Source organism: Setaria viridis, chromosome 9, assembly GCF_005286985.2.
Source record: "Setaria viridis chromosome 9, Setaria_viridis_v4.0, whole genome shotgun sequence".
Classification (NCBI taxonomy): domain Eukaryota; kingdom Viridiplantae; phylum Streptophyta; class Magnoliopsida; order Poales; family Poaceae; genus Setaria; species Setaria viridis.
Window position 1 is genome coordinate 25,253,501 of NC_048271.2, and position 13,256 is coordinate 25,266,756.

The window sequence follows — 13,256 nt, forward strand, 5'->3', positions numbered from 1 at the left end:
GATCAAACGGAAAACTCGCATATCTCCATATGCACACATCCCGAATCCAAAACTAAACAGCTACGGCTCTGATACCACTGTTGGGATACGAGGTAGGCTACACTAGCGCAAATCAAAATTTCTACTGCGTAAAACCAGAAAGAACTGCCGTATAAGGATCACGGGATTACCACTTGACGCACTACTGGTGCGGAAGATGTATATATGCATCGATGCAGTGAAGACGATCACGTAGTCGTACGTAGTCGATCACATCAAGGTCCAGCAGCTCCTCAGCAGCTCGTCCACGCGCAACAAGATCGCCTCCCGTGCCGCGGCTCGTCATCGGCTCGTCGTGGCTCGTCGGCGGCTCGTCCAAGTGCTGCAGGCGCAACACCTCCAAGGTATCCACACGTGCAGGGCGGAAGCGTCGCAAGCCGGACTGCTAGATCCGTGAGTTGCAACAGGCGAGGGCGTGGGAGGCGCGGCAGGTGTGTTTCGCCAAAAGGTGTGAACCCTAGGGCGCCCTCACCCCTCTATTTATAGAGGTTCCTGATGGGCCTCTAAGTCCGAGGCCCATTAGTACTTTTAAACCTAATCCAACTTGGATCATATCTGAATTGGGCTTCCAGCCCGTTAAGTGTGTGACCCTATGGGTTCGGATACGTATAGACATGGCTTGAGTACTCCTACTCGGCCCAATAGTCGGTAGCGGCCTCTAGCAAGACGTGCCAACTCCTATACGCACACGAAGATCATATCAGACGAACCATCACAACATAATATACAAGCTATTCCCTTTGCCTCACGATATTTGGTCTAGCTTCAAGCCGAGCGCTCTTTCTCGATCCTGTGATTCAGAATCCCATTGTAGGTTAACTCTTAACCGTACGTAGCATGGCCATGCATTTTCGGATCCGATCACTCGAGGGGCCCAGAGATATCACTCTCAATCAGAGAGGGGCAAATCCCATCTTGATTGACCATGTCTCATAGCATGCTTCTTGACAAACCCGAAAGCTACCTTTATAACTACCCTGTTACGGCGTAGCGTTTGATAGGCCCTAAGTAGGTCGATCCACATCTAGAATACATGCGACAATCTCAGGTCTAAGGACAAAGCATATATGTTGTTTAAGGAGAGAACTACTTCTCGTGTTGGGTCAGTCCTAGCACATGTCTCCACATGTGTCCACATTATTAGTTCAACATCTCCATGTCCATGACTTGTGAAACATAGTCATCAACTAATACATGTGCTAGTCTAATATTCATGTGTGTCCTCACATGAACTCCGACTAGGGACAACTTTAGAATAACCATACAAGTAAAGAGTTTCACATACAATTCACATAATTGTAAATCAATTCAAGTAGCCTTTAATGGATATTCAATGAACACAATATACAAATCATGGATACAAATGGAATATCATCATCTCTATGATTGCCTCTAGGGCATACCTCTGACATAGGCAGCCCACCACACAAAGGCAGTAGAGAACCGGCCCAGCCCAGGGTCGGCTGAACCTAGGACAGGCGGTTCCCACCCTCATCCTCCACGTGGCTGTGCCTGGTTGACTAAGGATGGCGATGGGAGAAGGTTCCATGGAGATACCTCCCAGGAACCACCCTCAACCTCCTATAAAAGGAGGAGGAGAACCCCCTCTACACACACCACACTTAAAGCCTCTCTCCCTCTCTCTCTCTCTTGTTACTCTTAATCCTTAGGCTAGTGGAGCTAGGCTAGAGCTGAAACTCTAATCTGCGAAGCGTATTTGGGAGTTCCTCCAAGTCTCGAGTTGTTTAGGAAGCTATTCCGCTGTAAGCCACAGCCAAGTGTCCATAAGATAGAAGTCTTTGGAGGCGCCAGGTTCCAACTCAGGAACTCGGGCGCATACATTGAGTACAACTTGACTGACTCCCATGGGGAGTGGAAGAAGAGGTGGTTTTACATCGGGAACCATAATCCTCGCTTGCCTGTGGTGACTGGTCACACGCCCAAGCATGCATAAAACTGGGTGAGCAAACCCAAAGACACTCCTGAGCTCGATCACCTGATGCAACAGATTACAGAGTTAAGGCACTCGGTCTAACTGGGATCAATGTGGTAGCCAACTTTCTGAAGAGAAGAATCCAGCCACTTCAAAAACGTGCTGACTCGGGAAGTGAGTACACAGGTCTTAAGGATCCATCACGTATGTCCGATGAGGATATATTCGATGATGATGTAGAGGCACTACTGGCCAAGTTCTTCAGGAACTATCAGGGAGTACCAGTAATCTCTGCGGCTCTTCATCAGTACGACACCTGGTATGAGCCAGAAGTGGTATGTCCTTGCACCTGACTTGTTCTTTTTGGCTTGTGTGATATTTGTTGTTAATATCGACTTGTTTTTGGTAGTCTCGAGTTCTTGCCGGCTACTTGGTGCAGTCGGAAGAAGAGTCAGAAACTGTTGCTGAGGAGTCAGAGGACGAACCCTCTCCTCCTGTAAAGAAACGCAGAGTAGTCCGCAAGATGTCTGCGGCTAAGTCTGCTTCAACCCCTGAGAAGTCTCGGGGTACCAAGGTATGTAGTCGTGAACTCATCTGTAGTTGATGAATTTGAACTTGCTATTGTTGTGACTAATTTTTCTTGTTCATAAAGGCTGTTGACACGGTGCTTGGTGATGATGAGGCTGCTACTGAAGAAGTAGTCGTGACCGACCCGGACGTCGGTAATGTATTTGTTGATATGGTGCCAGAGAAAACAGCGCTGGTGGCTGTTCCTGCGGCGCCGACTACTCGACCACCTGTTGTCGAGAAGAAATGTGTGCGATTTCCGCCACGCTCAACTCGGTGAGCTTGCTTATCCGGTGTATATCTTTAGGTTGTCTTGAAGTCGTATAATGACGTTTCTTGATGCAGGGATGCTTAGGAAACTGTCCCTGTGGAGACAGGGGTAGAGTCGGATCCCCCAACTACATTTTCAGCTCCCTTGGAGGATTTAATTGTTGAGGAGGTACCTGAAGTTGACGCCGGTCGCCTTGGAGCTACCATGTCCATGCTCCAAGACGTCATCCGTTCGGTGGAAGTTCCTGTCGCCGCGTTGGGTTTGGGAAGTGCTGCCTTATCAACATTCACTGGCGGATCGCTGGCTGTAATGGGTGTCGAAAAAGCCAAAGAGGCAACTACTCTAGGTATGTTTCTGTAGTCTTCTTATTGTAGTCGTAGCAAGCAGTTGACTGATGATAAATGTTGTAGGTGCCACCTTGGGTACAACTCCTCATCTTGCGGAGAGTACTCAAAGACCAGTGCTCAGCCTGCCATCTGACTCGGAGTTCCAGAGGGCCGTCGATGTTTTTCGGAGCTTCCAGGTGAATTTCCTTTGAATTGTCACATAGATCGAGTAATTATGAGGCTTTTAACTGATCGTATTGCCTTGCATACTCGGACCCTTTTAGGAACGAAGTCATCAATTGGAACAGGAATGTGCCCGATTGACAGAAGCTCTGAGGGTGCACGACGTTGGAGCGAAGTCTTATGCTGTGGAACGTACGGATCACGTAGTCCTGCAGCAAAAACTGAAGAGCTGCTACAAGTCGCTGAACAAAAAGTATCAAGGTGAGAACTTTGCATACTCCGAGTATGTCCGATTGTAAACGGCTGTGGTTGAACTTGTTTGTCTTGTAGATCTCAAGAAACAAGAGGTGGCTGCAAGGAGCCAAGTCCTCGACTGGAGAATTGCGCACGACCGAGTGGCGATGAAGCTGAACGTCTTCGGGCCGCGCTGACGGAAGCACAGGCTGCTTGCGAGCATCAGTAGGATAGGAAGATGCAGAATGGCGTGATGCTTGCCATGGCCATGGTGGCATGCAGGGATCATGCCCAGACCCTGGAAAGACTCCGAGGCGAACTCCAGGAGCTAATTGTAGCAGCTGAAGACTTGGTAAACGCCATAGCCCCCGTGGAAGAAGGCGCAGGGCCGTAATCACTAGTCGAGCGATTGAAGGCTGCCCCGAGTAAAGTGGCGGGACTCTGCAAAGCTGTTTGCAAACAGGTCCTTGCAGTCATGAAGTCCTACTACCCGAGGGCAGACTTGGCGGCAGCTGGTGACGGCGTGGCTCGTAACTGCACAGAAGAAGCATATGCGCAGTACCTCAAGGAGGCGGAGCCTATCGCGTTGAAGATGTCAGAGTTTGTTTCTCCAAAAGAGCCTTGAACTTTTATGTACCCTTGTAGTTATTTTTGAGTACTTTGAACGATACTCTGAGAAATGGTTGCTGGTTCTCTCTTGTTGCGTGAAGTAGTCGTCTTTAAGTAGGGGAGGAGTGGTTTACTTCGCTTTGCCCGACCCAAAGTCCTGGGGTCGGCTGAGCCCAACCCTGTGAGGGAGGAAAACTCTGCCTCGCCCGACCCTTGGTCCCGGGGTTGGCTAAGCCCGACCCTTTGGGAGAGGAGAGGAGCGTCATGGGGTCGGGTGCACCCGAACCCTGAGCAGAGGGTCGGAGTATTCCAAGCCCCCGAGGTAATGATGTAGGCCGTGCTTGGCTTAGTAGTGTTGAATTTTGAGTAGTCGCAATGCTATCGAGTACTCTGCTTTTGAGGGACACGGGTGTACTGTACTCTTTTGTCCTTTTGTGGATGCACGGGTGTACTGTACTCTTTTGTCCTTTGTATCATAAGTGCCTTCACGTGGGCAGAGTTAGAAGTCATCAGGCTTCATTGATGACGGGCGCACAGTAACTCTTGGGTAGGTGGTAGTTGCAGCTCTCGGTTATAAATAGATCCAGTTGAATATCGACCCAAACCAAGTTTCTGGGCAGCAATGGATTGCCTTCGGTTGCTGTTGTTTGAGTGTAGAGAGTCATCAAAGAGTGCACCGGTGCTAGAAGATTCCTCGTAGATTGAGGCCACCTTCCCTCCAAAGACTCCTGCGCTCGTAGGGATAGCCGCGATGCTAGAAGAATCCTCGTAGGAGGTTTCATCGCGCGCCTCATCTTGCAGCTCGTGATCCAGTAGGGTACGCGCTGGAACTCGCGGGTGATAGGTGATGAGTGCCGCGGTCTTTATCCCGCTCTCTTAGAGGTGGAGGTGTGGCCATAGAGTGGATTGGCTCCGCAGGCTAGCAAAAGAGCAACCTTGGTTCCCTCTAGGCGCGTTGCGCGGGATTCATCGTTGCCGCTATCAAGGCAGTGGCGATGTAGGAGTTCCTGGTGTTGCCTTGGGTAGAGGACCTGGATATGGCTGCATTTTGTGCAGCTTCCTTGCATGTAGGCCCTTCCCATTGTAGTCGGCAGACCTGAGTGGCCATGTGATATAGTAAAAGCTCGAGGCTTAAATGCAGCCCGCCAGTAGGCAGTTGCTTGTAGTCTTTGTGTATTTTGAGTACTCCTACTCGTATGTAACTTTGCTGATGTATCTTCAATTTTGAGTAAAGTATTACTTGATGGAAATTGTGCCATGGTAGTGATCCTTGTTCAGTTGATAATGCTTGAGTCAAGACTAATGTATCTGTGGCGGATCCACTTCGGATTAGCTTGATTAAACAGAGTTAAGCCGCCTAACATGCGACACCCATGCCTAAGCCAAGTTAACACGAAGTGCCGTCGGATTTGATCCGATTAACCACTTGAACAGGATCGAGTTAGCAAACTCACACGAAGGTGAGTGGTTCCAGAGAATGCAACAAGTCCACCGAGTTAAACAACTTAACCATTTAGTTCGGCCAGAAAAACAAATCATCAGAGTTTTACAAGGTTTCAAAAGAAAACAACCGAAGGTAAAAACAGCAAGCGGAAGCTAAACGCAGGGGTCGGACGTCCTTGGTGAGGCCAGCCAAGGTGTCAGTGATCCCTTTTCTCGCTGTCCGAGGAGGGATCCCACTCGACCGTCCAACCCGGAGGGAGCTAGGGCGGCCATGTGCCAATGGAAGAAGGCTCGGGAGCAGCAACTTCACCTGAAAAAGGAAAGCCACAACAAGGCTGAGCTACTAAGCTCAACAAGACTTAACCGACAGGGAGTAACTACTCCACCACTTCTAGACATGCAAGTCTCGTTGGCTGAGGGGGTTTGTTTGCCAAGAAGCACTAAGTAAAACCCTATTTTCAAGTTTTAGCTCCGGTTCTAAGTTCATTATCCGATCTAAGTTTTGCAACCTATTCTAAGCAATCATAGAACCAACCAAAGGTATATATATATAACACCATCAAGACCATGTCATCATTATATTTCTTTCTTACTCAGGGTAGCATAGCGATCAAGAAGTCTCAAACTATGAGAGGCAGACGAATCGATTCGAGTTCTTTAACCATGCATGGTGAACCTAACCTCACAACATCCGCGCACCACGGAGGTCGCTTCCTGTGTCAGCCTTCCCCATCAATCCCCTAACCCGTGTCGGGCCCATTTCCTTTGGTGCAAGGTTCCACAGACCCGGCCTCTGCCATTCTGTGACCACGCTTGCCACCACGTGCGATAGCTAGTAGGGGAAACTCCGTTCCAAGAACAATGGGGCGACCGCTCACGTCTAGGTTCAATCCGGTACTAGGCTTCCTCATCCCATACTAAGTATGAGGTTAGTACTTTCAAACACTTGATCACGAACACCACCACTGTTGGGCCTTAGCAAGTTTCATAGACAGACGGGGCGATCAACCGACCACCAAAGAGTTACCCAAAACCCTGCCCCGTCCATCGTCCTTACAGTTGTGATAGGAGGAAGACAACCAACTCCTACGACTCGCGAGTGACAGGAAATCACTCGGCTTTTACCGTCTCCTAATTAAGCAAAGCATCTACTCGGTCCAACAGCTAGTGTTCAGATCAATGGAGCTAAGTTATGCATCTAGGGTTCCAAACAACTCCTATACGTAAATGCACAAGCAAGATGCAGAAGGCATGCACAAGTTTGGACAACAAACATAGGGTTTTCATGCAACCGGGGCTTGCCTTCAAGCGAGAAAGGAGGAAACTGCTCTTCTGCTTGGGCAGCTTCGGCTTCTGGGGGCAGGAGCTCAGCAACACCGTCGTCTTCTGGCGCCGGGTGCAGCTCGTAGTAGCCGTCGGCGAGACGCAGCTCTACACGAATGCAATGCAAGAGTTAGCATTTAGACGGTTATTTCAACAGCAACACTTGCAAGTCTGAGCCCAGAAACTTGCGACAAGTGACAGGAGGGTAGGAAGGTTCAAAGGAGTTGGTGGAGATCAAGAGGTAAGGGTCGGAGGAAGGGAACTTAGGATCTGACCCTTAATCTAAAGGATTTGGTGTGCTAGGGATCCTCAGACTCATCGCTGAAAGGTCCCCAAGTTTTACACATACACCCTCGGTTCGAAGAAAAAGGATACAGCTGAGTCCTCGGGCGAGGCGGAAAAGGGTCGGCGGAACAGACAGGGTCGGGCGAGACGGAACTGGGGTCGGGCGGATAAGAGGGGTCGGGCGAAGCGGACAAGGGTCGGACGAGGCGGAAAAGGGGTCGGACGAACAGAAGGGTCGGACGAGGCGGAAAAGGGGTCAGCAGCTTACCTTCGTCTTACAAGGAAAGCTTGGGGTCGGGGAAAAGCAGACTTGAGCAGAGGGACTAAGGCTTTGAATAGCGGCGAGGTCCGGCAGTGCTCCGGCGGCGGCGGTGCTTCTTGTGGATCACAAGTAAGCTCTTACGCAGCATGGAGGAGCAAGCAGCTGGGTGGATTGGGGAAAACAGTGTGGAGCGGAGAGGAGAGTTCCTCCGGGACTTAGTGTGGTGGCGCTGGGAGCTCGAACAGGGAGCAAGAGAGATGGCGGGAGGGTAGCGATGGCGAAGGGGACTCCGGCGAGGCTTGCGCATTCCCTTTTATAGCGGCGCGGGAGTGAGAAGGGGAGCGGCGCGAAGGCCGGGGAAGAAGCAATGGAGTGCTCTGCCTGGGCGGCGATTGAGCGACGAGGGCGGTGGAGCAGGACTTCGGGGATGACGCCGGCGGTCATTGGGCTCTGGCGTCAGGGCGGCGCAGGCGCGGGTTTGCCGGTGGTTGAGATTTGGCGGAGGCGGGCGTCGTCGTGCGGTGGAGCTGATGGAAGTGACCGGGATAACGGCGCTAGGAATGAGGGCGCATAGGTGAGAAGACAGGCGGTCGCGGGCGCACGGGCGAGCGCGGAGCAACAGATTGTCGGGCGGCTTCTGACAGGGCGGGAAAAGGAGCTGTCGCTGCCGTGGTCGGGGTTGGCGGAGGAGGAATCGTCGTGTAGTGAAGACCGGGCGGCGCAACTATGGCGAGGTGACGGAAAAGACGGGCGACATCGGGCTCTGCGGCCGGGATCTGGCGATGTGATGATGGGCGTGGGTGGCGAGGTGCGGTAGAAAGGTTGCAGAGGGGCTTCCGCTGCAATTGGGGAGGAGGGCGCGAGAATCCATTTGGTCGCGGGCCGAAAACGAGGCGGAGCGGCGGACGTCGGAGGAGTTGAGCCACGCGGTGGGGGAACTCTGAAGCGGGCATGCAACTCGAGTGCGCCTATCGTGGAAGATTTGGGGGAAAAGATCTCGTGGGTCCACCGGTCAGATTGAAGGGAGGTTTTGGGGAAGACTTAGAAGAATCCGACGGGGTCGGCGGGGTCGGAACTGGAGGCCAGCAGAGAGGGGTCGGGTCTCAGGGGTCGGGACCGGACCGGAGGTTGATCACTTAGGCTTGGAAAACTAAGATAGGTGATCAGGGGCTCGGATTAAGATTAACTCGGAAGATTTCGGGGTCGGTCGTCACACTATCTTGCAGCTGGTAGTCGAGATGTTAGCTCGAGTAGTCATCATGAGTTGCTGCCTCGAAGTGATTACTCGGGTGCTGCTATGGGTAATAGCGACAGAGGTGTTCTATATTCCAAGAGTTTGGAACTTGCTCTCTTGAGAGATCTTGCAATCTGTAAGATCTAGGTCCCGTAACCTTTGATACGATGTAAGGACCTTCCCATGGTGAATTGAGTTTATGCAACCCTGTTGTGTCTTGGATACGCTTGAGGACCATATCGCCCAAGTTGAAAGATCTTTCCTTGACGTTGTGGTCGTGGTAACACCTTAAACCGTCAAGGTATCTGGCGGATTGCACTAGTGCTACGCATCTTGTTTCTTCTAGACTGTCTATATCTGTTCGCCTTGTTTCTTCTGCCAGTTCTTCGTCGTATTGTTCAACTCATGGTGATTGCCACATGATGTCGGCGAGTAGTATGGCTTCTGAGCCATACATGAGTAAATAGGGCGATAGCCCAGTAGTCTTGCATGGTTGGGTACGTAGGCCCCACAGAGCATTGGGTAGCTCTTTGAGCCATTTGCCGCCTTTGATGTTGCCAACATCATGTAGTCTTTTCTTTAGGTTGTCGAGTATCATGCCATTAGCACGCTCAACTTGTCCATTGGCTCACGGGTGAGCGACCGAGATGTAGCGAACGTCGATGCCGTTATTCTCGCAGTATTCCCAAAACTCGTGATTCTTGAAGTTTGACCCTAGGTCTGTGATAATCCTGTTGGGAAAGCCGTAGCGGTGTACGATTTCATCTAAGAAGTCGAGGACCCGGTCTGCCTTGGGGCAAGTGACTGGTTTGACCTCGATCCATTTGGTGAATTTGTCGATTGCCACGAGTACTCGGTTGAATCCTCCTAGCGCAGTTGGTAACAGTCCTATCAGGTCGAGCCCCCAGCAGGCAAACGGCCATATTGGAGGTATTGTGACTAGCTTGTAGGCCAGTACATGTTGCTGTTTGGTGAAGAATTGACAACCTTTGCACTTCTGAACTAGTTGTTTAGCATCGGCTAGAGCCATTGGCTAGTAGAAGCCTGCTCTGAAAGCCTTGCCAACTATTGTCCGCGAAGAGGCATGGTTGCCATAGATTCGTTTGTGAATTTCCTCTAAGATTTCTTGGTCGTCTTCCCGGGTAACGCACTTCATGAGTACTCCGAATGATGCACCTTTCCTTGTGCAGTTCATGTACGAAAATTCCTACTGGAACCTCTGCACTAGTTGAGCCCATTTTGGATAAGACGTTGGCGGCAACGTTGTTGTCGTGGACGATGTGATGAAATTCCAAGCCTGGGAACTTGTTTTCCAGCTTACGGACTTCTTTGTAGTAAGCGTCCATGTTGTCCTTGTTTCGGTCCCACTCGTCATTGACCTGGTTTATAATGACTAGCAAGTCGCCATACACTAGTAGTCTTTTGATGCCGAGGGAGATTTCAAGGCGAAGGCCGTGTAGTAGTGCTTCGTACTCGGCTTCGTTGTTAGATGCTTCCCAGAAGATTTGCAGTACGTATTTGAGCTGGTCTCCCTTGAGGAGATGAGTAATATGCGTGCACCGAACCCTTCAAGTTTGAGGGACCCATCGAAGTACATTACCCAGTGTTCTGGCCATTGACTGGTGTTGGTACTTGATTTCAGTCCATTCAGCGACGAAGTCGACCAAAGCTTGGGATTTGATAGTTGTCCTTGGCTTGAAGTCCAAGGTGAGAGCTTCGAGTTCAACTGCCCATTTGGAGATTCTACCCATGGCGTCTCTGTTGTGAAGAATTTCGCCGAGCGGGAAGTCGGAGATGATTGTGATGTTGTGCTCTTGGAAATAATGGCGCAGTTTCCGGGAGGTGAGCAGAATTGCATATAAGAGCTTTTGCATCGGTGAATACCGAGTTTTGGAGTCCGAGAGTACTTCGCTGACGAAGTAGACAGGTCGTTGGACCTTGTAAGGGTGGCCCGGTTCAGACCGTTCGACTACTATTTCCGTGCTGACGACATGAGTAGTACCTGATATGTATAGGAGCAAGTCTTCATTCGGAGAAGGAGCGGTGAGTACAGGAGGCTTTGACAGAAAGTCTTTGAGTTGTGTTAGTGCCTTGTTTGCCTCTTCCGTCCATTTGAACTTGTCCTGGTGTTTGAGAAGCTTAAAGAAGGGTAGTCCCCGTTCTCCAAGTCTCGAGATGAACTGTTTAAGAGCGGCCATGCAGCCTGTGAGTTTCTGCACATCCTTGATGCTAGCTGGTGCTTGCATGTTTGTGATGGTAGATATTTTTTCTGGGTTGGCCTCAATGCCACGATGGCTAATAATGAACCTGAGTAGTTTGCCAGAAGGTACTCCAAAGACGCACTTAGTAGGATTGAGTTTCCATCGAAAAGCGCGTAGACTAGAGAAAGTTTCCTCCAAGTCCGCAATGAGTTCCTCTTGGTTTCTTGTTTTGATGATTATGTCGTCGACATAAGCTTCAACATTGCGGTGAAGTTGTTTTTTGAAGCACATCTGTATGGCCCGTTGATAAGTTGCCCCTGCATTTTTTAGTCCGAAGGACATTGTTTTTTAGCAGAAAGCTCCGAAAGGCGTGATGAACGCTGTTTTAGCTTGATCTTCTTCTTTGAGGCTTATCTGATGATAGCCAGAGTAGCAGTCGAGAAAGCATAGTAAGGCGCACCCAGCGGTGGAGTTGACCACTTGATCGATCCGGGGTAGCCCGACAGGGTCTTTTGGGTAGTGTTTGTTGAGGTCGGTGTAGTCGACACACATTCTCCATTCGTTGTTTTTCTTACGAACGAGCACGGGGTTGGCGATCCAGTCAGGGTGAAAGACTTCTTCGATGAACCTTGCCGCGAGTAGCTTGGCTAACTCTTTTTTGATTGCTTCTCGTCTGTCTTGAGCGAACCGGCGAAGTCGTTGCCGTTTTGGAGTAGCTTTGGGATCAACATTTAGGGAATGCTCAATCAGCTCCTTGGGCACACCTGGCATGTCAGCCGGTTTCCAAGCGAAGATATCGTGGTTAGCCCGAAGGAAGCTGACGAGCATGGATTCCTATTTAGGATCTAGCCCTATTCCGATCAGGGCTGTCTTGGAAGGGTCACCCGTCTGGAGGTTGACTGGTTTGAAGTCTTGCTCGCAGGCGGGTTTCACCTTTGTGGACCCCGACTTGTTTTCTGGGATCTCTAGTTCGGTTGGGTGGAGCTTCTTTGAAGATGTGAAGACTTGTTGCATGGGACTAGGTGCTTGAGAAGTCGCCGCGATTTCCACGGCTTTAGTGTCGCATTCATAGGATCGCCGTAGATCTCCTCGCAGCGTTAGTTCTCCCTTGGGACCTGGCATTTTGAGTACCAAGTAAACATAATGTGGTATGTCCATGTACTTGGCAAGTGCTGGCCTTCCGAGTATGGCATGGTAAGATGTCTTGAAGTCGGCAACTTCAAATCTGATGTACTCGGTATGGTAGTGTTCTTTAGTTCCAAAGGTAACTGGAAGGACGACTTGTCCTAGTGGTATAGCCGCATTTCCACGTATGATACTGTAGAAGGGTGAATCTGTTGGAGTAAGCATTTCAGTGACGTCGAGGCACATCTTCCTTAATGTCTTGGCAAAAATAACGTTGAGTCCACTTCCGCTGTCGATGAGTATTTTTGGTTAACTTTGAGCCTGCCACCACCGGATCGAGTACTAGAGGGAAACGGCCTAGTTCTGAGAACTTGGTCCATTGGTCCTTTCTGCTGAAGGAAATGGGCACTTCTAACCATTTTAGCGGTGTTGGGTCCGTTGGTTCAATGGCCATGATCTCCCTGAGTACGAGTTTGTTGGCTCGCTTGGATGCGGTGCCTGGAATACCGCCGAAGATGACGTTGATAGTTTTTTAGGCGGTCTGGAAATCGCCTTCTTCGTCTTCATCGTTGTGGACTTTGCTCATGCCCTTATCTTTTTTCTTGGTGTATTCTTCAGGGGGTGGTGGTGTGGGTAAGTCTTGCATTACTCGGCGCGTGCTGTAGTAGTCTATGGCCGAGTGCTTGCTAGTCCGGTGCCATGGGCACTGCTTTTTGAGTAGCTTGGTGAAGGTTGGCCCTTCATCGTTTTTACGGGATCCCTTTTTCCCAGAGTTGGTCATGGCGGCAATAGTGTTGTCGGGCTTCCTTTTGCAGTTGTGATTACTCGAATAGTTATTTCGAGTATCATTGTGTCGAGTTCTATCTTGGTCATTATTATTGTTGTCGCGTCCACGATTGCGGTGCGAGCAGAAACGTTCTCGCTCTTTGTCTTCTTCATCCGCCCACTACTGCACCATGACTTTGAGGTCTTTGACATTAGCTGGTCGTCGGCGACTGAAGTCTTGGTATGTTCGTCGATCGTAGAGTCCATTCTGGAAGCACTCGATGACGTCTGTTTCTGAGATGTCAACTATGGTAGCCTTCTTTTCAAAGAATCATCGCCAATAGTCGCGTAAGGTCTTGCCTTCTTTTTGCTTAATTTGACTTAAGTCAATCTTGTTGCTTGATCTAGCCATGGAGCCGGTGAAGTTGTTGGTGAAAGCCTTTGTCAAGTCTGCCC